Here is a 21,815-nt window from a genome sequence, read left to right on the forward strand (position 1 = left end):
AAGGACAGATTTATAAACTATAAAGAGTTTTACTGAATGCAAAATTGTCATTTCTTTAATAAGACATTAGCTATTTTTTTTTTTCTGAGGCCGTCCAAGTACCTACAAATCCATAATGTGGCCCTGCACAGGGTTTGGGTGAGTTTGAGACCACTAAGAAAAAAATGTTGAAGATAGGAAGTGAGGTGTATTGGAAAACTCCACACAATACAAAAAACCTCACTTGTCAGGATTGAAGATCCACATAAATAGCAATCAAAAAATCCTTAAGAACAAAGATGACGAGCAAACTTGTGTCATTCTTTACTTTTCCTTTATTGTAATATTCTTGCCCCAATGCTTATATGCCCCGGAAGCGAGAGGAAGCCGAAAATGAGTGCTCCCTGCTGGAATTGAGACATTTAAGTACATCACGGGACAGGTAGAGGTGGAAGATGATATCTTTCTTCTCAGGGGACCCTCGACCACAAGAGGACATCCGCTCAAGCTCAGGGGAGGGAAGTTTCGTGGAGACACCAGGAAATACTTCTTCACGGAGAGAGTGATTGAGCATTGGAACGAGCTTCCAGTGCAGGTGGTCGAGGCACGCAGCATTTCAGACTTCAAGAACAAATGGGATACCTATGTGGGATCCCTACGAGGTCATGCCAAGGGATAGGGTCACTAGGACTGAATGATCGGGTCAGTAGAGTGACAGTATAATTACAATTATTCTTTAGGGGGTCAGTAGACTTAAGAGGGTGGGTAAATAGTGTGGGCAGACTTGATGGGCTATAGCCCTTATCTGCCGTCATCTTTCTATGTTTCTATGTTTCTATGAACCCTTAAGAAAGCCTTTTTTGCGAAACGGGTCCCGTCGGGCATATAAGCATTGGGGCAAGAATATTACAATAAAGGAAAAGTAAAGAATGACACAAGTTTGCTCGTCATCTTTGTTCTTAAGGATTTTTTGATTGCTATTTATGTGGATCTTCAATCCTGACAAGTGAGGTTTTTTGTATCGTGTGAGTTTGAGACCACCGCTCTAGTCCAATTTGACTTAGGCAGTTAAGCGCTAAGTTCTGGCACTTAACCACAGAATTGCTGGCTATGGATTAGCAGTTAGTACTGATATTCAGTGACACTAAGGGCTCCTTTTATCAAGGCGCGCTACGGGGGTTAGCGCGTCAGACATTTCATCACGCGCTAAGCCCCGCGGCAGCCTAAAATCCTAACGCCTCGTCAATGGAGGCGTTAGGTGCTAGTGCGGCAGGCGGTTTAACGTGCGGTATTCCGCGCGTTAAACCGCTGCCGCGCCTTTGTAAAAGGACCCCTAAGTAAAGGTATTTGATATACCGCTTTATCTGTGCGGTTACAATCAAAGCAGTTTATATACAGTATTGTAGACAAGCACTTATTTTGTACTTGGGGCAATGACCTGCCCAGAGTCACAAGGAGTTGCCGTAGAATTCGAACTCACAACCTCAGGCTGCTGAGGCAGCTGCTCTAATCGTTAAGAGGGATATTCTATAAATGGCACCTGAACATAAGCGCTTAAGTTAAGAGGGAAACACCGGTTTCAAATAGTATTTAAGTAAAAATTCAAAGTGCCTACTGGCATCTAAACAAACGGCGCCAGAATTGCACCTCTGGGGGTGCCTAGAGCCATTGTGTAAGACTTGCTTGACCCCATTTGATCGTGATTGGCGTGTGTTTGTTATCTTTTACGCAGTTTGCTTTATACCTTAACCACCATGGACCCCTGAGGAAGGCGTGTCATCCGAAACACGGACCGTGTCGGGCCCCTTGGTTGGCTATAAGGTTGTATATGTTACTGCATTTACTAATAAACAACGCCTGCATCTTGTACATTGTCTGCAGTCTGTTTGTTGTTTTCTGGTTGCTGTTGTTTACTGCAGACTACGTTGGATTTTCTTTCTCCCTTTTGTGCAATCTAAACAAACGGCGCCAGAATTGCACCTCTGGGTGTGCCTAGAGCCACTACAGGCATGGCTAATGCCGGAAGTGGCATTAGGCGCCTCTGGAGGCGTGCCTCACATCAACTGGAAAACCCTGGCCTACGTTTCCGGCGCCTATCTTTGCTGGAGCTGCGATTCTCTAAGCGGCGTTATCGCGTGACTAACATGCAGCCGCCAATAATGGTGCCGTGTAGAGAATCCGGCAGTAAGGGGCTGATTCTATAAGCAGCGCCTTCCACTGCAGGTGCCTACAAAACAGGTGCCTGTCGCATATCAATCACCAACAGATGCTGCTTCCAGAGTTGCGGCTTGACAGGACCCTAGGTGCCAGAAATGTAGGCCGGGGTGTTCACATTTCCGGTGCCTATGGTTCCGTCGGAATCGCAGCCAGCGACGCATAGTGATACTAAAATCCGGCGCTGTCCTAACCATTCCCATTTCTGGGCTTCGGCATCACTATGCATAACTAGCCGCCAGAGACCTAGGCACCAGTCCTGGAGGCAGCATAGAGGCACCTTGTCTTTTTTGTAATTACTTTTTAAAAAAAAATTCTTTATTTATTAATTTTTATAATTTTGACATTCACATCAGTCAAAAAAGAGGAAAAAATACGATGCAAAGAAAATAAACAATACAGAATTCAAATCATATACATCAGGCAAATATTATATTACATGGTATAGTTAGTCCACAATGTATATGTATGGAGACCGAGCTGAAAATTACTGAAATTTACCAAAGGAAAAAAAAAGATAACAGGAAAACTATAGATGAGGCTTGAATGCCCTCAAACTATTCCTCTCTGAGCGAATTAGAAGAGATTGAAATTATAGGCTAATTACTTATCATCTTTACATAGAAGCATAGAAAATGACGGCAGAAAAGGGCCTCGGCCCATCAAGTCTGCCCACTCTAATGACCCACCCTAATGACCCACCCCCCCTAACTTCACCCCCCAAGAGATCTCACATGCCTATCCCATTTTTTCTTAAAATCTGGCACGCTGCTGGCCTCAATCACCTTGCAGTGGAAGTTCATTCCAATGATCAACCACCCTTTCGGTGAAGAAATACTTCCTGGTATCACCATGAAATTTCCCACCCCTGATTTTCAGCGGAAGCCCTCTTGTGGCCGTGGGCCCTTTAAGAAAGAAGATATCATCTTCCACCTCGATACGGCTCGTGATATATTTAAACGTCTCAATCATGTCTCCTCTCTCTCTAGATTCCTCAAGTGAGTATAGCTGCAATTTACTCAGCCTTTCCTCATATGGGAGATCCTTGAGTCCCGAGACCATCCTGGTGGCCATTCGTTGAATCGACTCAACTCTCATCACATCTTTTTGGTAATGTGGCCTCCAGAATTGCACACAATATTCCAGATGAGATCTCACCATGGATCTGTACAACGGCATTATGACTTCAGGCTTCCAGCTGACGAAACTTCTGCAGATACAACCCAACATTTGTCTAGCCTTGGAAGAAGCCTTCTCCACTTGATTGGCAGTTTTCATATCTTCACTTATGATCACTCCTAGATCACGTTCTGCTGTAGTCCTAGCTAAGGTCTTCCCATTTAGGGTGTAAGTTCTGCACAGATTTCTGCTGCCAAGGTGCATGACCTTACATTTTTTAGCATTGAAGCTAAAAAATGTAAGGTCATGCTGCGGCTCATATAAAACATATCTGTTCTCTTTATACAGTGCTCCCCCAGTCATTTGCGGTCGGCGATTTGCGGTATTTTCCGACCGCGAATGACCGGGCAGGAGAGTGAAGCTGGAGAGGTAGGAGAGAGCAGCCGGAGTGCCGGCGAGTGAAGGAAATCACTTGCGGTATGCTCCGACCGCTTCGTCCTGTACTAAAGTCGGGCCTCACCAATCAGGAGCTATGTGTCAAAGCAGCTCTTGATTGGTGAGGCCTGACTTTAGTGCAGGAAGGGGCAGTCGGAGCATACCGCAAGTGATTTCCTCCACTCGCCGGGGCTCCAGCTGCCCTCTCCTGCCTCTCCGGCTGCCTTGTCCTGTCTCCCCCCACTAAAAATTGTATTCACGTTTTTTCAACATTCGTGGGGGTACTTGGAACGGAACTCCCGCGAATATCGGGGGAGTACTGTATACCAAAACACACTTGCATGGGTATCTCAGGACAAAGTTTGCCCCCAACTTCACAGCCTGAGATCTCAAAATAAGAAATTGCTTCCTTCTCTTCTGGGTAGGACGAGATACATCTGGATACATTCTTATATTATTTGATAAAAAGGGAACATCTTTACATTTGAAAAACAACGTAAGCATCCATTCCCTATCTGAATCAATAGAAAATTGTACCAATAAAGCAGCAGGTACTTGAGTCTCAGTGTCCGACCCCTCCAGGAAATTAGATCAATCCAAACTATCAGCAGATAAATTTTGCTGATTGGGATTTTGCGACCTAATTCTTTTAGGTAGGTAATATATTTTAGAGAGAGGTGGATAAGAGGACTCAGGTACTTTCAAAACTTCATTTAAATAGCGTTTAAACATAACTATTGCAGGTATAGAAAACACTTTTGGAAAGTTAATAATCCGCAAATTATATCTTCTTATTGAATTTTCCACCATTTCTTGCTTGAAACGAAGACTTGCACTATCCTTAACCCAAGTCAGTGCTTGTATTTCCAAAGTTTTTGATCTGGTGTCAAAGTCCTCTGATTTATTTTCCAAACTTGAAACTTTAGTTTTTAATTCCAAACTTTCTGAAAGTACAGTAGTACAACGTTGAGAAAGTTGCTGTATCTGATTTCCCAGAGAGATTTGGAGATTAGATATAGCGTCCCGAATCGACTCCATATTGATGTCAGGCTTCTGTAGGGGCAAAAACCCAGTGCTGGAATCCTCTGCAGGAACACCAGTACCTGTATTTGCAGTAATAGGAATCTTTGAAAGAATTTGTTTTGGTTCCAATCTCTCCTCTGGCTACAGTGCTGGCAAGAAGCTCTCCTCCTGTCTCTTCACAGGGCTAGATCCCCTGCCCTGTCGGGTCAGTGTGGGAGTGTCCCGAATCAGGCCTTGCGTCGGCAGTTCCTTCACCACTCCAGCTGCTCCCGCCACCGTGGGACGAGCCAGAGAACTTCGCTCCTCCGGGGATAAACTGACACCCTCAAGGGAGGGTTTCTGTGCCTCAGCTAGCACATTCCTCCTGCCGAGGCTTCCTCCGGTTGCTGCGTTCGAGGGACATGCTGCACAAAGGAGTCCATTAGCCCGGTCTGAATTGCAGATTCTTCCAGGAAAATCCAGGCTTTGGATTTCCTTTTCACCATAAGATTAGGTAAATTTTTAAGAAAGATTGTGTCGGCGTCTCCCTGCAGTCTTCAGGCCACCATCTTAGTTAAGCTCCGCACAATATTTGTAATTACTTTTTAATTGGTTTTAAACACCATGGTCAATTACTGCTTCGTTTGGCACCAATTAAAACAATTAAGTTGGGCGGTGGTAGGACACCTACTGCTTCCTAACTTTTGGCGTCCTGACAAGAATCCAGGCCATTAAGTTCACCGATCGTGTCCCGACCAGTTTGTGAGCTTTCCCTGACCCCCAACCCGATTCACTAACCTTTTGCCTGATCCAATCTGCACCCAATCTGATCCGCACATGCAAATGAGGGGAAATGGCATGCAAAGTAGCGTTGTTGTGCTCGGCACTAGAGGGCCACAGCTGGACGATAAGAGATTTTTGGTTAAATTTATGTGAGTGGGAGCTCTCTTTGAATATTATCGTCCATGATTCTTAAGACTCCTGAGGCAGGCCTGTTGGCCGAAACATGTACATGTCGAGTCATTGAATCATTGAGTCGTTGTATGGACTATTGTGATATTGGAGGAATAAAAGATCTTCTCATTACCAGATGAGTTGGAGGACACTTTTTTAGTGCACATCATTCTGATCTGGACAATTCCATTTTGTTTCTTTGCATCTGTTTTTGTGGTTTTGTTTTCCCCTGGTTTGGTCTTTCTATGCAAAGTAGGAAGCCATCGATTCACTAAACGGAAGGAACACCGATTGGGCATGCCGATTCAAAAAGAAGTGACTGCTGAGGACCAGTTGCTTACTGTCCTGCCGACTCTCCTGCTCTCTGCCACCCTGAAATTTGTCCCTGCAGTCCGAGCCCGTGGTTTTAACCCGTGGGTTAAAAGCGTGTTCCGCTTCATATAATCTGGCTAAAGTGTGTTCTGTTCCATTAAAGCCCCCTCCCCCTCGTTTTAACCTCGCTTGTGCAGAGAGCAAGTGCATGCGCGGATCGCATCTACAGGCAAAGAAGATGGTCTGCGCATGCGTCTGGATCATTCTGCAGTGATCCGTGGGGGTTGCTGTGGGGCGTGCCTCTGATCACATTAATTTGCATGAGGACTCGTAGTGAATCGGTCGCCTGGCAAAACTCGGCCACGGATTGCCCAACAAAGGTTAGTGAATTTAGGCCTAAGTGGTTAAGAGCCACTGAATATCAGTGCATAGCCCTGCACAAGCAATTTAACTCAAATCTGGTGAGGATCCTCTGCTGCCCAGTGAAATTTGACCCCATTATGTATTATTTGAGCGAACAAACTCTAGGCATAAACAATGCATGGCTAGGCAAATGAAAAGGATTAGGTCCTGATTACTGCCTTACATACTCTGTCATTAGCAAGTCAGATGCATCTGGGGACAATAAGAGACAACAGATCTCCCAAACATGTCCACTTTATTGAATGTTCTACAATCCTTTTTATATCATTTTACATGGGTTAGTGTCGTCAGCATATGACGTAAATACAAACCATATATGGTGACAGATCACATGCAACTTTAAAAGAAATAACAAGCCCCTTACTATCTAAAGGCCAAAGTCTAAAGGTGCTTTGGTCAGCGGAGCCTTTTTTTATCTAAAGCTTCTTGCAAATACAATTATGAAAACAATTGATTTCACTTCACAACAGAATAAGAAAACACATCTCTCAAACATACAATGGCCTTGTAGTATATCAACAAGAGAAGGAAAAACAAACAAGGTCTGGATTTACAGCTTCAAATACAGTTGAAAGAAAAACTACAAGACACATGAAAAGTATCCCTTCAATCCCCTCTTACGTCATGAAAATGACATCATAAATGCACAGCATGAGCTTGGAGGGAGAGATATTCTAGATATGTCTCTCGTGGAGGGGTTTTAGGAGCTGTAATACGAATAACCCAGCTGCACAAGACCCTACACTCCCAGGCATTCTGCCTAATTAGGGTTACCAGATGTCCGGATTTCCCTGGACATGTCCTCAAAAGGAGGACATGTCCAGGGGTCTGGACAGCTTTTTAAAAACCCGGCACTTTGGGTTTTGAAAAGTTTTCCTTCGCGCAGTAGAGAATCTGACGAGAGCAGGCAGTGGGGGGCGGGGCTGGGGTGGGACAAGGGCGTGACAGGGGGGATGGGTGGAACTGGGCGGGTCTGGGGGCAGGTCTAGGAGGGTCTGGATTTTCCAGATGAAAAATCTGATAACCCTATGCCCAGGCATATCCTCCTGTGGCATAGCCAGGCAGCCAATCTACTTCTAACTGGCTGCCGTGAGTTCCCTTAGTCTCTCGAGACTATGACGGGAACTCCCCGCAGCCATTTTGTACGAGTGATCTGCACGGGGCAGGAGCGTAGGAAGATCGCTCCTGTCCCGAAAGCCCGCTAGACCACCAGGTAAGCTTCGGGGAGGTCCGGGATGCAGTGTTTCATTTAAAAAAAGGTCCGAGATGCCGGGGGGAAGGTGGGGGTGAGTCAGAGCCGGCCCAAAAGTTAATCGCAAATTTTCAATATTCACGGGCTGGCTCTGCTCCTAACCCCCACGAATATTGAGGGAGAAGTACAAAACTCTGCTGCATGACTTATCTTCTGCCAACCTCACTGCCCTCACCACTCCTCTCCTCAAATCACTTCACTGGCTTCTTATCCGCCTTTGCATACAGTTCATACTCCTATTACTAATCTACAAGTGCGTTCATTCTGCAGCCCTTCAGTATCTCTTCTCTCTTGTTTCTCCTTATAAACCTCTCTGAGAACTCCGTTCCTCAGACAAATTGCTTTTACCTGTACCCTTCTCCTCCACTTCCAATTCCAGACTTCATTCCTTTCATCTCGCCACCCCGCATACCTGGAATAAACTACCTGAATCCGTCTGCCAAGCCCCTTTCCTTGTTCACAAGTAGGCTGAAAACCCACCTTTTTTGAGACAGACTTCAACTCATAACCCTACTCCCCTCTGTCCTCTGCTCACCACCCTAGCCAGCAGTTTAACCATCCCCTTTAACTGTATGTAACCCCTACCCTGGCATCCCATTTGTCTGTCTTGATTGTTTAGATTGTGAGTTCATTCAAGCAGGGGCTGTCCCTTTGTGATTCTGTATAGCACTGTGTACGTCTGGTAGCGCTCTAGAAATGATTAATAGTAGTAGTAGTAATTTTGAGTGGGTCTGACACCAAAGTGAGTGGGCACAGAATTTTCTCTGCCTCTTTCTTAAAATATAAATACTTTAGCTAATGAGGATCACAAAGCAGCAGCAATGTCTTTGAGGGGAAGATTCTCAAAACTTTAACGTGGTCGCTACACTGGTTCCAACCGGTTTGGTATTATATATTTAAGTGGCGGATTATCAACACGGCTTATCGGGGTTTTTGTCTGGACAGTTTATTTTTCCATTATGTTGATTCCAGTTTCTCTTTTCTGCTTTCCAGCCTGTCTTCTGCTAATTCTCTTTCAAACAGCTACTGTCAATTACTCTTTTTTCCTCTCTCATATCTTGTTTCATTCCCTCACTATACCTGCCTCTGACACATTGATTATTCCTTTTAGGACCTTTCTCCTCTTTTTTTTTTCTTTTATGCCTCTCTGTCCTCTTAAATTTCACCCTCTTTCTCGTCCATCTCCTCCTTTTTATTTTTTAGCTCCCTATCAAACTTCCTCCTCCTTCTCTCACCCACTAGCTTTCCCATTCCCCTCCTTCCCTAGCCTTCCATTCCCTGTCATCTTTAATCTCTTCCCCATTACCATATGTCTATTCCCTGTAATCACTATTCTCCTCTCATTCATTTCTTTGCCATCTCCTCCTTCCCCCCACTTAATTCCATCATTACAAATGTCTTCTTCCCTCCACCCTTCTAGCTCAGCATCTGATTCCTATTTCTTCCTTCCCCACCCATGTAGTCAGACATTTCTGTGCCCCTTCCCTCTTTCCTCCTGCTCCATGATCCAGCATTTCTGGATCGAGAGGTGACCCGGGGAACTACAGACCGGTAAGTTTGACTTTGGTTCCGGGGAAGATGGCGGAAGCGCTGATAAAAGATAGCATCAATGAGCATCTAGAAAGGAATAAACTGATAAAAACAAGCCAACATGACTTCTGCAAGGGAAGATCGTGCCTAACGAACTTATTGCACTTCTTCGAAGGTATTAACAAACGGGGACCCCATAGACATTGTATACTTAGATTTCCAAAAAGCCTTTGACAAGGTACCCATGAACGCCTACTACGGAAACTGAAGAACCATGGGGTGGAAGGAGACGTACATAGATGGATCAAAAATTGGTTGGCGGGTAGAAAGCAAAGGGTAGGAGTGAAGGGCCACTACTTGGACTGGAGGAGGGTCACGAGTGGTGTTCCGCAGGGATTAGTACTCGGACCGCTGCTGTTCAATATATTTATAAATGATCTAGAAACAGGGACGAAGTGCGAAGTAATAAAATTCGCAGACGACACCAAACTATTTAGTAAAGTTAGGACTAAAGAAGACTGCGAAGATTTACAAATGGACCTGAACAGTGGGCGACGAGATGGCAGATGAAGTTTAATGTAGAGAAATGTAAATTCTTGCATGTAGGAAACATAAACCCGAAGTACAGCTATACGATGGGAGGACTAGTAATGGGTGAAAGTACCCAAGAAAAGGACTAGGGGGTAATAATGGACAACACATTGAAGCCGTTGGCACAGTGCGCTGCGGCCTCTAAAAAGGCCAATAGAATGCTGGGTACTATGAAGAAAGGTATTAAACCAGAACGAAAGAAGTTATCCTGCCGTTGTATCAAGAGATGGTGTGCCTGCACCTGGAGTACTGCGTCCAATATTGGTTGCCATACCTTAAAAAGGATATGGCGATACTCGAGAGCGACATGATTGATAAAAGGAATGGAAAAGCTTTCATATGCTGAAACATTGGAGAAATTGGGGCTCTTTTCCCTAGAAAAACGGAGACTTAGAGGGGACATGATAGAGACCTACAAGATCATGAAGGACATGGAGAAAGTGGAGAGGGACAGATTTTTCAAACATTTGAAAACTACAAGAATGAGAGGGCATTCGGAAAAATTTAGAGGTGACAGATTCAGAACCAATGCTAGGAAGTTCTTCTTCACCCAAAGGGTGGTGGACACCTGGAATGCGCTTCCAGAGGGTGTGATAGGACAGAATACAGTTTTGGGGTTCAAGAAGGGATTAGATAATTTCCTGATGGAAAAGGGGATAGAAGGATATAGATAGAGGATTACTATTCAGGTCCTGGACCTGATGGGCTGCCGCATGAGCGGGCTGCTGGGCATGATGGACCTCTGGTCTGACCCAGCAGAGGCATTGCTTATGTACTTATGTTCTTTCTCTCCCTCCTCCATGGTCCAGCTTTTCTCCCTCTTTCTTCCCTTACTATCTTTGTCCAGCATATCTCTCTTATGCTCTTCTCCCCTAGATCCAACATCTTCCTCTTTCTCCCCCTCCTTCTTCTCCAACCCTATGTCCAACATCTTTCACTCTCATTGTCCACCATCTCACTCTCTGTCTCTCTTCCTTGTACTGTGGATCTAACATCTCTCTCTTCCCCCCACTCAATACATACCTCCCACCATCCCCTACACACTCTTAGCCCTCTACCCTGAGTCCAACATTTCTCCCTCTTCTCCATGAGTGCATTTTTCTCTCCCTCCTCTCTACCCCATATCCAATATTTTTCCTCTTCACCCCAAGTGCAACATTTCTTTCTTTATCCCTCCCCTCTTCCATGTAGCATATTTTCCTCCCTCCAATCCCATGTGCAACATTTCTCTCTTCCTCACCCCTCTCTACTCCTGTCTGCATATCTCTTGCTCCCCTCCATCCCATGTCCAACAATTCTCCCTAGCTCCCCCTCTCCCCTTATGAAGTCTCTCTACTAACTATACCCCACCATCAACAATTCTTCTCTCTTCCCCCAACTTATGTAGCATCTCTTTCCTTCTCCCTAAACCCCCATATCCAACAATTTGCCCTCTATTTTCCCTTCCTCCCTTCCATTGTCTAGCACAGGGGTGCCCAAAAGGTCGATCGCAAAGGCAATGCGAGTCGATTGCGTTGCCTTCGCGTTCTACTTGCTTCCCAACTCAGAAGCGCCGAGCTGATCAACTTCCCCTACCCCATGTCAATTCTGATATCGGAGAGAAAGTTCCTGGCCAGCCAATCACTGCCTGGCTTGCCCGGAACTTCCTCTCCGACTTCAGAAATGATGTCAGGGAGAGGAAATCTGGTTGGCCCGACTCTTCTGTGTGGGGAAGCAGGGAGAGCTTAGGGGAGTGGTGGTTTGGAGGCCTGTTCCCCGATGGTGGCGGCAGTGGCTTGGGAGCAGGCAGGGAGACAGAAAGAAGGGAGAGCAGGGAGATAGAAAGAAAGAAGGGAAAAAGAAAGAAAGAAAGGGGGGACAGGAAGGCAGAAAGAAAGGGGGGCAGGGAGACAGAAAGAAAGAAAGGGGAGAGGGGCAGGGAGAGAGGAAGAAAAAGTTGGTGGAGGGAATGAGGTCTGGAAGCATACAGCAAGCTGAAATACTGGATGCACAGTCAGAAGAAGGAAGTGCAACCAGAGACTCATGAAATCACCAGACAACAAAGGTAGGAAAAATGATTTTATTTTCAATTTAGTGATCATAACATGTCTGTTTTGAGAATTTATATCTGCTGTCTATATTTTACACTATGGCCCCCTTTTACTAAACCGCAATAACAGTTTTTAGCACAGGGAGCCTATGAGCATCAAGAGCAGCACAGGGCATTCAGCGCAGCTCCCTGCGCTAAAAAACGCTATTGCAGTTTAGTAAAAATGGAGGGGATATATTTGTCTATTTTTGTATAGTTGTTCCTGAGGTGACATTGCATAAAGTCATCTGCCTTGACCTCTTTGAAAACCTGCGGAATATAAATGATAATTAACATTTTATCTGCGTACAGTGTGCTTTGTGTTTTTTAAAATTTTATTGTTGGTAGATCATTTTGACTTGGTCATTTTAAAAGTAACTCGCAAGCCCAAAAAGTGTGGGCACCCCTGGTCTAGCACTTTTCTGGATCTTCCCCCTGTCTACCTTAACAAGTGTCTTTCTCTTGAAAGGGTCACAAGCAGTGACAATAATTCCCACACACTGCCTGCTACTGAACTGGAAGCCTCCCCTCTGCTGAATTCTGCCCAGAGTGGGGTGGAACACAGCCAGGAGAGGCTCTGGTCAGTTGCAGGCATCATGTGGGAATTGCTACAATTGCTGGTAACCCTTTCAAGAGAAACACTTGTTAAGGGAAGGATGGAGATGTACAGGACAGTGGAAGCCTCTGTGCCGTGCCAGCGCTGTCAAAGGTGCAGGGCTGCTGGGTGGGCCCGAGCTCACCTGTGGCTATGCTTCATTTCCAAACCCTCCCCCACACCCTTCCTTAAAATAGTGTTTCTTTGTAGAGGGATCAGAGCAATGGCAGCGATTTGCAAAGGTCATCCCCCACCAAACCTGGAACCTGCTCTCTTCTGTGTCCCACCCTTGAAGAAGCAGGAAGTTATGTCAGAAGAGGGTGGAACACAGCAGATTCCAGTGTTGGTGACCTTTCTGAATCGCTGCTGCTGCTCTGATCCTTCTACAGAAAAGCTCTCTTTTAAGGTAAGTAGGTAGGTGGGGGTGTTGGAGACAGAGAGATATACCAGACCACTAGGACCCCACACAGTTGAAAAGGCTGATTCTGTCCAGACCCAGAGAATAGACAAACCTAGAGATGACAGGCTTTGTATTTCTGCCCACATCCTCTAATTCTCCTAGGACAAGCAGGATGAGTCAGCCACATACGGGTGTTGTCCCAATAGCTCCCAATTTGCGGAAACTATCCTGCTGTCCACGGAGAACCTACGTTACAGGTAAGTAACTACACTATCCCTCCTAAAGATGACAGGGTCTATATCTCTGTACCTATCCCTTAAGGCTTGAACTGTCCAGTTCTAGAGATGACATGCTCTGTATCTTTGCCAACAACCTCTGAGTCCTCAAGTGCCAGCAGTTGTAGACTGTTTATCTCTATTTCTGTCTCTTGAGACTTCCAGTCCTAGAGGTGACAGGTTCTTTATCGCTACACCCATCCCCTGTGCCCTTCTCCAGTACCATAAATTACAAGAAAGCGTGGGGGATAGGCATGGGGGATAGGCATGTGGGATCTCTTAAGAGAAAGGAAGAGATAATAGTTACTGCAGATGGGTAGACTGGATGGGCCATTTGGCCTTTATCTGCTATTATGTTTCTATGCTCTATATCCCTGCACCCATTCCCTGAGCCCTCCAGTCCTATACTGTACAAGACAAGCTCTGAAGCCCTGCACCTATTTCCTGTTCTCTCCAGTCCTATAAGTGATAAGCTCTGTAGCTCTACACACATCTCCTGTTCCCTGCAGTCCTAGAGATGGTAGGCTCAGTATCCCTACGTTCATCCTCTAAGCCCTCCAGTCCTAGAGATGACAGGTTCTGTATCCCTGAGCCATCCAGTCCTAACAATAATGGCTGTGACTTTTCTCACATTCTTTTTCCATCTGTACCTGCTCAGCTGTGAGGACTGGAGAGAATTTAATAACCTCTTTAGTGACTGGAGCAAATATCTTCTGCTCTCGCTTCTAAAGTCTTTCCATCTCCTGAATTCCTATGAAAGTTCACATTTTTCCCCCTGGTAGCTCATTGTATTTTGATCTCCAGTGAGATGACCTCACAGTGTACGGCTGCAGCCGCAGCCACCTAAAGGCTTAGTGTTGAGATGAATAATGGGAGAAAAATATTTCCTTTTTGGCTATATGAAGTTATAAAGAGCATCACCTAAGGGGAGCCCAGTCTCTGCTATTTTGACTGAAAAGATAATGCCTCCTATATTGTCAGAAGCCCTCTGTTTTAGCTCATGGTCTTTTTCTCAGGTCCTCCTTTATTGTATTAATATAGATTTTTCTTATATATTAGGGTTTTGTTTTGCGTATAATAAAAATCTGTCCTTCATCTGTGATTTCTGCTTGGGATGGAAGAGGAAGAAGGGGAAGAGGAGGAGGTGCCACTGGAGGCAGTTCTGATGATGAACAGCACAGCATCTCCCTGTTTTATTTTGATGTAGAAGTAATAATAATAATAATAATAATTTTATTCTTATATACCGCCATACCAAAAAAAGTTCTAGGCAGTTCACAACAAACTGGGCTAGTACATAAAATACAGATGAAATACAACGGATTAGAATAATAGAAGCTTAAGAATAGTGAGAAGAATGCATTTACAATATAATTTACAAAATACATTATAAAAAATGAAAAAATAAAAAAGAATGCTGATAAAATACCAGCTAACAAGCAAGAAAATGATGCTTATAATACAGATAAAATGTCAGCTGAATCTAAACAGGTTTTTTTAAAAAAAAGAATGCAGTTAGAAAACTGACCTAACCGGCAAAGTTGATTCATATGGTACAGCTAAAAATACATCGATAAAGCTAAAAGGACATTATTAAAAATAGCAATGCGTTAAGATACCAACCTATCAAAATGTTGTGTCTTTAACAGTTTTCTACAAGCAAAATAGGAAGAGACCTCTAGGATAATTTTTCCAAGCCATGAATTCAGTTTAGCAGCTTGAAATGAGAGGGTTCTCTCAAGGAACTTCTTATAACGACAGGATTTTATGGAAGGATAGATAAACAAGTGTACTCTGCGTGTGATCTTATTAGCGTGACTCAAAGAGAAATGAGGCACGAGGTAACCTGGTAACAATCTAAAAACTACCGTATTTGCCGGCGTATAAGACGACCCCCCAACTTTTAGTTAAAATATAGAGTTTTGTTATATACTCGCCGTATAAGACTACCCCTTCTTCCGCACACCTTCTCTACCGCCCCGGGTGCAGCACAGCCGGCCAGGTCCCCTTACTTTTGTGGCACTTCCCCGACTGACCGATAACAGCCCGGGTCCGACAAACCTCCCTGCCCTTAACTGCGAATCTAAATTACCTTCTTACAGCTGCTGTAAGAAGGTAATTTAGATTCGCGGCTACAGGGCAGGGAGGATTGTCGGACCCGGGCTGTTATCGGTTGGTCGGGGAAGTGCCACAAAAGTAAGGGAACCTGGCCGGCTGTGCTGCAACCGGGGCGGGGCGGCCGCCCCTCTCCCTTGGTAGCCACTCGAACTGCTACTCTCCTTCTCCTTATCTGCCCTGCCTGCAGCACAGAGCCGAACGGAAGTCTTCCCGACGTCAGCGCTGACGTCGGAGGGAGGGAGGGCTTTGTTTAAGCCCTCCCTCCCCTCCGACGTCAGCGCTGACGTCGGGAAGACTTCCGTTCGGCTCTGTGCTGCAAGCAGAGAAGGTAGGGAGAAGAAGAGCCGCGTACATCCAGAAGACTGAGCATCCAGCCCCGCAGGAGCCCCGCGACCCTCGGAGGCGTCCCCATGGGATCCCCGCGACCCTAGGGGGCGTCCCCACGGGATCCCCGTGACCCTAGGGGCGTCCCCGTGCAGCTCTCTAAACAGTACCCGGCGTATAAGACGACCCCCGACTTTGGGGAGGATTTTAAGGTACTGAAAAGTCGTCTTATACGCCGGCAATTACGGTAATTTATAACAAATACAAGAAAATTTTAACTAAACTCTGGACTCTATAGGTAACCAATGGAGTTTCAAATAAAAAGGAGTAATATGCTCCCATTTTTAAAAAAAACTAAAAATGAGGCATACAGCAGTATTCGGAATCACTCTCAGTTTTTTAAGAGGAGTTGCCATACAGTGAAAGATTAGAGAAACTGGGCCTTTTCTCTCTTGAGCAGAGGAGATTGAGAGGGGACATGATCGAAACATTCAAGGTACTGAAGGGAATAGACTTAGTAGATAAGGACAGGTTGTTCACCCTCTCCAATGTAGGGAGAACGAGAAGGCACTCTCTAAAGTTGAAAGGGGATAGATTCCGTACAAATGTAAGCAAATTCTTCTTCACCCTGAGAGTGGTGGAAAACTGGAACACTCTTCCGGAGTCTGTTATAGGGAAAACACCCTCCAGGGTTTCAAGACAAAGTTGGACAAGTTCATGCTAAACTGGAATGTACGCAGGTGAGGCTGGACTCATTTAGAGCACTGGTCTTTGACTTGAGGGCTGCCGCGTGAGCAGACTACTGGGCAGGATGGACCACTGGTCTGACCCAGCAGCGTCAATTCTTCTGTTCTTCTGTTCTTTGCAATCTCTGCATTGTTCCTTTGAACTAGGACAGATGACAACCATGTTTTACATTGGCTCAAAGATTTTCCCATATGTTTTGAAGAAACATTTTCTTGAGCATTCGTGGTTGTTACTCATATTACAGTGCCAGGGCTGAATCAAGTCCATTGAGAAAACCACAATGATGGAACCAGGATTTTTCTCTGGGTGGTTCAGAAACTGACTATACCGCAGCTGTGGGAGTGAGGTGTGTCTGATGACATCACCCCCTAATGTGGATTTTATGGTCTTTTTATTGGATGACTCATTCCAATCTCATTGGTTCTGCACACACAAGAGTTACTAATTTTTTTCTCTGGTTTAAAAAGGCACAATAGAAATTTTTGAAATGGTGGCATAAGGCTACCCTTCCCATGGTTGTTTGGAATACATTTTTACAGTTTGGTTAATAGAAGTTGTTTTTGTGTTAACAAGATGATGGTTCCCATTCCTCCCACCCTCAGATTGTGATTCCCTTGTCTGATATCATGGTTGTTAATGATATGAGTGCCTCTTTACCTAGGGTTACCATATGGCTCCAGATAAAAGATAACAGACTGAGAGCTAGATTCACTAAAGCTTACCTTGTTGGGCGATCCATGTGCGATCCATGGCTGAGTCTTCCTGAGCGACTGATTCACAATGCGTCCTCATGCAAATTAAGGTGATCGGAGGTACGCCACACAGCAACCCCACAGATCGCTGCAGAGCGATCCTGATGCATGCACAGACCGCACAAGTGAGGTCAAAACAAAGGGGGGGGGGGATTGGCATTCTCTCGTAGCATCTGCTGGAGAAACTTCCACTGTGGCCATAACACTCGCGGAAGACAGGCAGGGCAAGACGAGGACAGGCAGCCTCAGTCCGGCATTAGCGCAATAGTCTGAGTAGTGGAAGGTGGGGCGCAGGAAAGTTAGCAGCAAACCCATCACTTGCAGAGTCACCAGCTCCTCTGTGGCTGAGGTCGTACACATCTCTTCTCGGGGACCAGTGAGCCTCCGACCACCTGTGTGTGAAGTTACCGGCCTCCACAATGATGCTCCCCACTGCCCGGCCAAACTGTAGCCAGATGGAACAGAGCATGCTGCAGCCATGGGCTCACACTCCAGGGAAGTGCGGCAGAGAGCAGGAGAGTCAGCAGGGACATGGCGGCAGAGAATAGGAGAGTCAGCAGAGCTTGCCTTTTACTGGGATTTCAGGGCTACAGGGCTGGGATTTCAGGATGGCAGAGAGCAAGACAGTCGGCAAAGACGTAAGCAACTAGTCCTCAGCAGTCGCTTCATTTTGGATCGGCCAGCCCAGTCGGTGTTCCTTCTTCTGTTTAGTGAATCCCTGCCTTCTTACTTTGCATGCCATTTCCCCTCATTTGCATGTGTGGATCAGATTGGGTGGGAGGTTGATTGGCCAGGAGGTTAGTGAATCGGGTCGGGGTTGGAGAAGGCTCGTAAACTGGTCGGAGAAGGTTCACAAAGCTTAGTGAATCTAGGCCTGAGATATCCGAGATTTACTTCCATTGAAAGCATTAGAAGTAAAACCTGGATGTCTCAATCCAGCCTCCTTTTTCTGGAGCAACATGGTACTTAAAATTATCTAACAAGCTCTCTGGAGTAGGGACAATGTAGCAATTTGAATGATCATACATGGTGTCAAGGCAGCATGTAAATACTCATACCTGGAACGTACTGAAAAGAAATGTAAGGCTATTCTTATGTTCTTAATTCATAGGGGAGGTCTAGGTATGTTATCTTTGGAATGTTTATAGATTTTCATATGCGAGAGGCATTCATCGATTTAAACTTTCTCCTCCTTCTAGGAAAGGAATTCAAGGAGTTAAGAATTTTAGCAGCTCTCTGGCGTTTAAATTTCCCCAATTATGGAATGAACTTCCCCTAATTTTGAGGTGTCCCAGTTCCTTCCAACTCTTCCGTAAACTTCTAAAAACTTTTTAATTCGCTAAACATTTTGAAAACTAACTCTCTTGTATTTCAGTTTACTTTATTGTTAACCGCGTCGAGCTTCCTTTGGTTAAAGACCCGGTATGTAAGGTTAAGTTTTGTAGAGGCCTGTCATATGCGTCATATTCATCATTGGTTTCTGTCTACATCTTATTTTTCATAGAAACATAGAAATAGACGGCAGATAAGGGCCCACGGCCCATCTAGTCTGCCCACCTTAATGTCCCTCCCCTACCTTTGCCCTGTGAATAGATCCCATGTGCCGATCCCATTTGGCCTTAAAATCAGGCACGCTGCTGGCCTCAATCACCTGTAGTGGAAGACTATTCCAGCGATCAACCACTCTTTCAGTGAAAAAGAATTTCCTGGTGTCACCTCGTAGTTTCCCGCCCCTGATTTTCAACGGATGCCCTCTTGTTGTCGTGGGACCCTTGAAAAAGAAGATATCTTCCTCCGCCTCGATGCGGCCCGTAAGATACTTGAACGTCTCGATCATGTCCCCCCTCTCTCTGTGCTCCTCGAGCGAGTATAGCCGTAATTTGTCAAGCCGTTTTTCGTATGGTAGATCATGGACTACAGTAGAAATACAATTTTGGAAACCATATCATTTTAGTTACCTCCTTCATACTCCTCGTGTATTGGCTGCTGTCCTGGGGAACCCATATTAAGAACATAAGCATAGCCTTAATGGGTCAGACCAATGCTACATCAAGCCCAGTAACCCATTCTCACGAAGTCCAATCCAGGCTACTAGTACCTGACCAAAACCCAAGGTGTAGCAATGTTCCATGCTACCAATACAGGGCAAGCAGTGGCTTCCCCCATGTCTTTCTCAATAACAGACTATGGACTTTTCCTCCATGAATTTGCCCAAACCTTTCTTAAAACCAACTACACTATCTGCTCTTACCACATCCTCTGGCAATGCGTTCCAGAGCTTAACTATTCTCTGAATGAAAAAAAATTTCTTCCTATAACTTCATCGAGTGTCCCCCTAGTCTTTGTAATTTTTGCCGGAGTGAAAAATCAATCCACTTGTACCCGTTCTACTCCACTCAGGATTTTGTACACTTCAATCATATCTCCCCTCAGCCATCTCTTTTCCAAGCTGAAGAGCCCTAATTGTTTTAGTCTTTCCTCATACGAGAGGAGTTCCATCCCCTTTACCATCTTGGTCGCTCTTCTTTGAACCTTTTCTAGTGCCACTATATCTTTCTTGAGATAAGGAGACCAGAACTAAATGCAATACTCCAGATGAGGTCACATCATGGAGCAATACAGGGGCATTATGACATTCTTAGGGCCTCTTCTATTAAACTGCGCTAGCAGTTTCTAGCTGTGGAGCTGCGCTGAATTGCCCACGCTGCTCCTGACGCTCATAGAGTTCCTATGAGTGTCGGGAGCAGCGTGGGCCATTCAGCGCGGCTCTCTGCGCTAAAAACTGCTAACGCAGTTTAATAGAAGAGGGGGTAAGTCTTGTTACCCATCTCTTTTTTAATAATTCCCAGCATCCTGTTTGTTTTTTTGGCCTCCGCTGCACATTGGGCGGAAGGTTTCATCGTATTGTCTACAATGATACCCAGATCCTTTTCTTGGATGCTAACCCCCAAGGTGGACCCTCGCATCCAGTAACTGTGATTCAGGTTATTCTTCCCAATGTGCATCACTTTGCATTTGTCCACATTAAATTTCATCTGCCATTTGGACGCCCAGTCTTCCAATTTCCTAAGGTCCGCCTGCAATTTTTCACAATCCAAATGCGTTTTAACAACTTTGAACAGTTTAGTGTCATCTGCAAATTTAATCACCTCACTCGTCGTTCCAATTTCCAAATCATTTACAAATAAGTTAAATAGCACCGGTCCTAGTACAGACCCCTGCGGCACTCCACTGTTTACTCTCCTCCATTGAGAAAAATGACCATTTAACCCTACCCTCTGTTTTCTATCCGAAAACCAATTCCTAATCCACAACTGAACTTTGACACCTATCCCATGACACTTTAATTTTCTCAGGAGCCTCTTGTTAGGAACTTTATCAAAAGCTTTATGAAAATCTAGATACACTATGGGCTCCTTTTACTAAGGTGCACTAGCGTTTTTAGCGCATGCACAAGATTAGCGAACGCTAGCTGAAAAATTACTGCCTGCTTAAAAGGAGGCGGTAGCGGCTAGCGCACACGGCATTTTAGCGTGCGCTATTCCGCACGTTAAGGCCCTAACGCACCTTTGTAAAAGGAGCCTTATATCAACCGGCTCACCTTTTTCTACATGTTTATTCACACCTTCAAAGAAGTCAAGTAAATTTGTGAGGCAAGATTTCCCTCGGCTGAACCCATGCTGACTCTGTCTCATTAAATCATGTTTGTCTACGTGTTCCACAATTTTATTTTTATAATCGTTTCTACTATTTTGCCCGGCACCGAAGTGAGGCTTACCGGTCTATAATTTCCCGGATCTTCCCTGGAGCCCTTTTTTAAAATTGGCGTAACATTGGCCACCCTTCAGTCTTCAGTTACTAAAGACGATTTTAGTGACAGTTTACAGATCACTAACAGCAGGTCAGCAATTTCATGCTTGAGTTCTTTTAGTACCCTGGGATGTATACCATCCGGTCCTGGTGATTTATCACTTTTTAACTTGTCAATTTGGCTCAGTACATCTTCTAGATTCACTGAGATTTATTTCAGTTCCTCCGCATCATCACCCTTGAAAACCATTTCCGATTCAAGTAGATCTCTTACATCTTCTGTAAAGACCGAGGCAAAGAATTCTAGTCTTTCCGCTATGGCCTTATCCTCCCTGAGCGCCTCTTTTGCTCCTTGATCATCCAACGGTCCCACAGATTCCCTCACAGGTTTTCTGCTTCTGATGTACCTAAAACAATTGCAATGAGTTTTTGCCTTTTTTGCAAGTTTCTCTTCATTTTCTTTCTTAGCTGTCTTTATCAATGCTTTGCATCTAACTTGCCAGTTGATAAGGGAGGGGGAGAGAGTGAGAGTCCTGTACAGATGACAGGTGAAGAGCCCCCCCTGAAATCCCTAACATATTAGGCCAATAAAGGCCTAAGATGGCTGAAAATGCTCTGACTAAAGCTGTCAGCCTTTGCACAATCTATGCTTGCTGAAATCAGCAAGCCAAGCGAAACTTATTTCTTGGTCAAGAAAAGCTTCTCCGTACTATGGAAACTACGCACAATAAAAAAATACTTCGACGACTCCGCTTTCCGCCTACTGGTTCAATCTTCCATCCTCAGTACTCTTGACTACTGCAACATCATTTACCTAAACGCCACGAAGAAAACCATCAGGAGATTAAAATTAATTCAAAACACCGCCGTGCGTCTCATCTTCGGCCTAAAGAAATGGGAACATGTCACCCCCTT

The sequence above is a fragment of the Geotrypetes seraphini genome, chromosome 8, assembly GCF_902459505.1.
Source record: "Geotrypetes seraphini chromosome 8, aGeoSer1.1, whole genome shotgun sequence".
Classification (NCBI taxonomy): domain Eukaryota; kingdom Metazoa; phylum Chordata; class Amphibia; order Gymnophiona; family Dermophiidae; genus Geotrypetes; species Geotrypetes seraphini.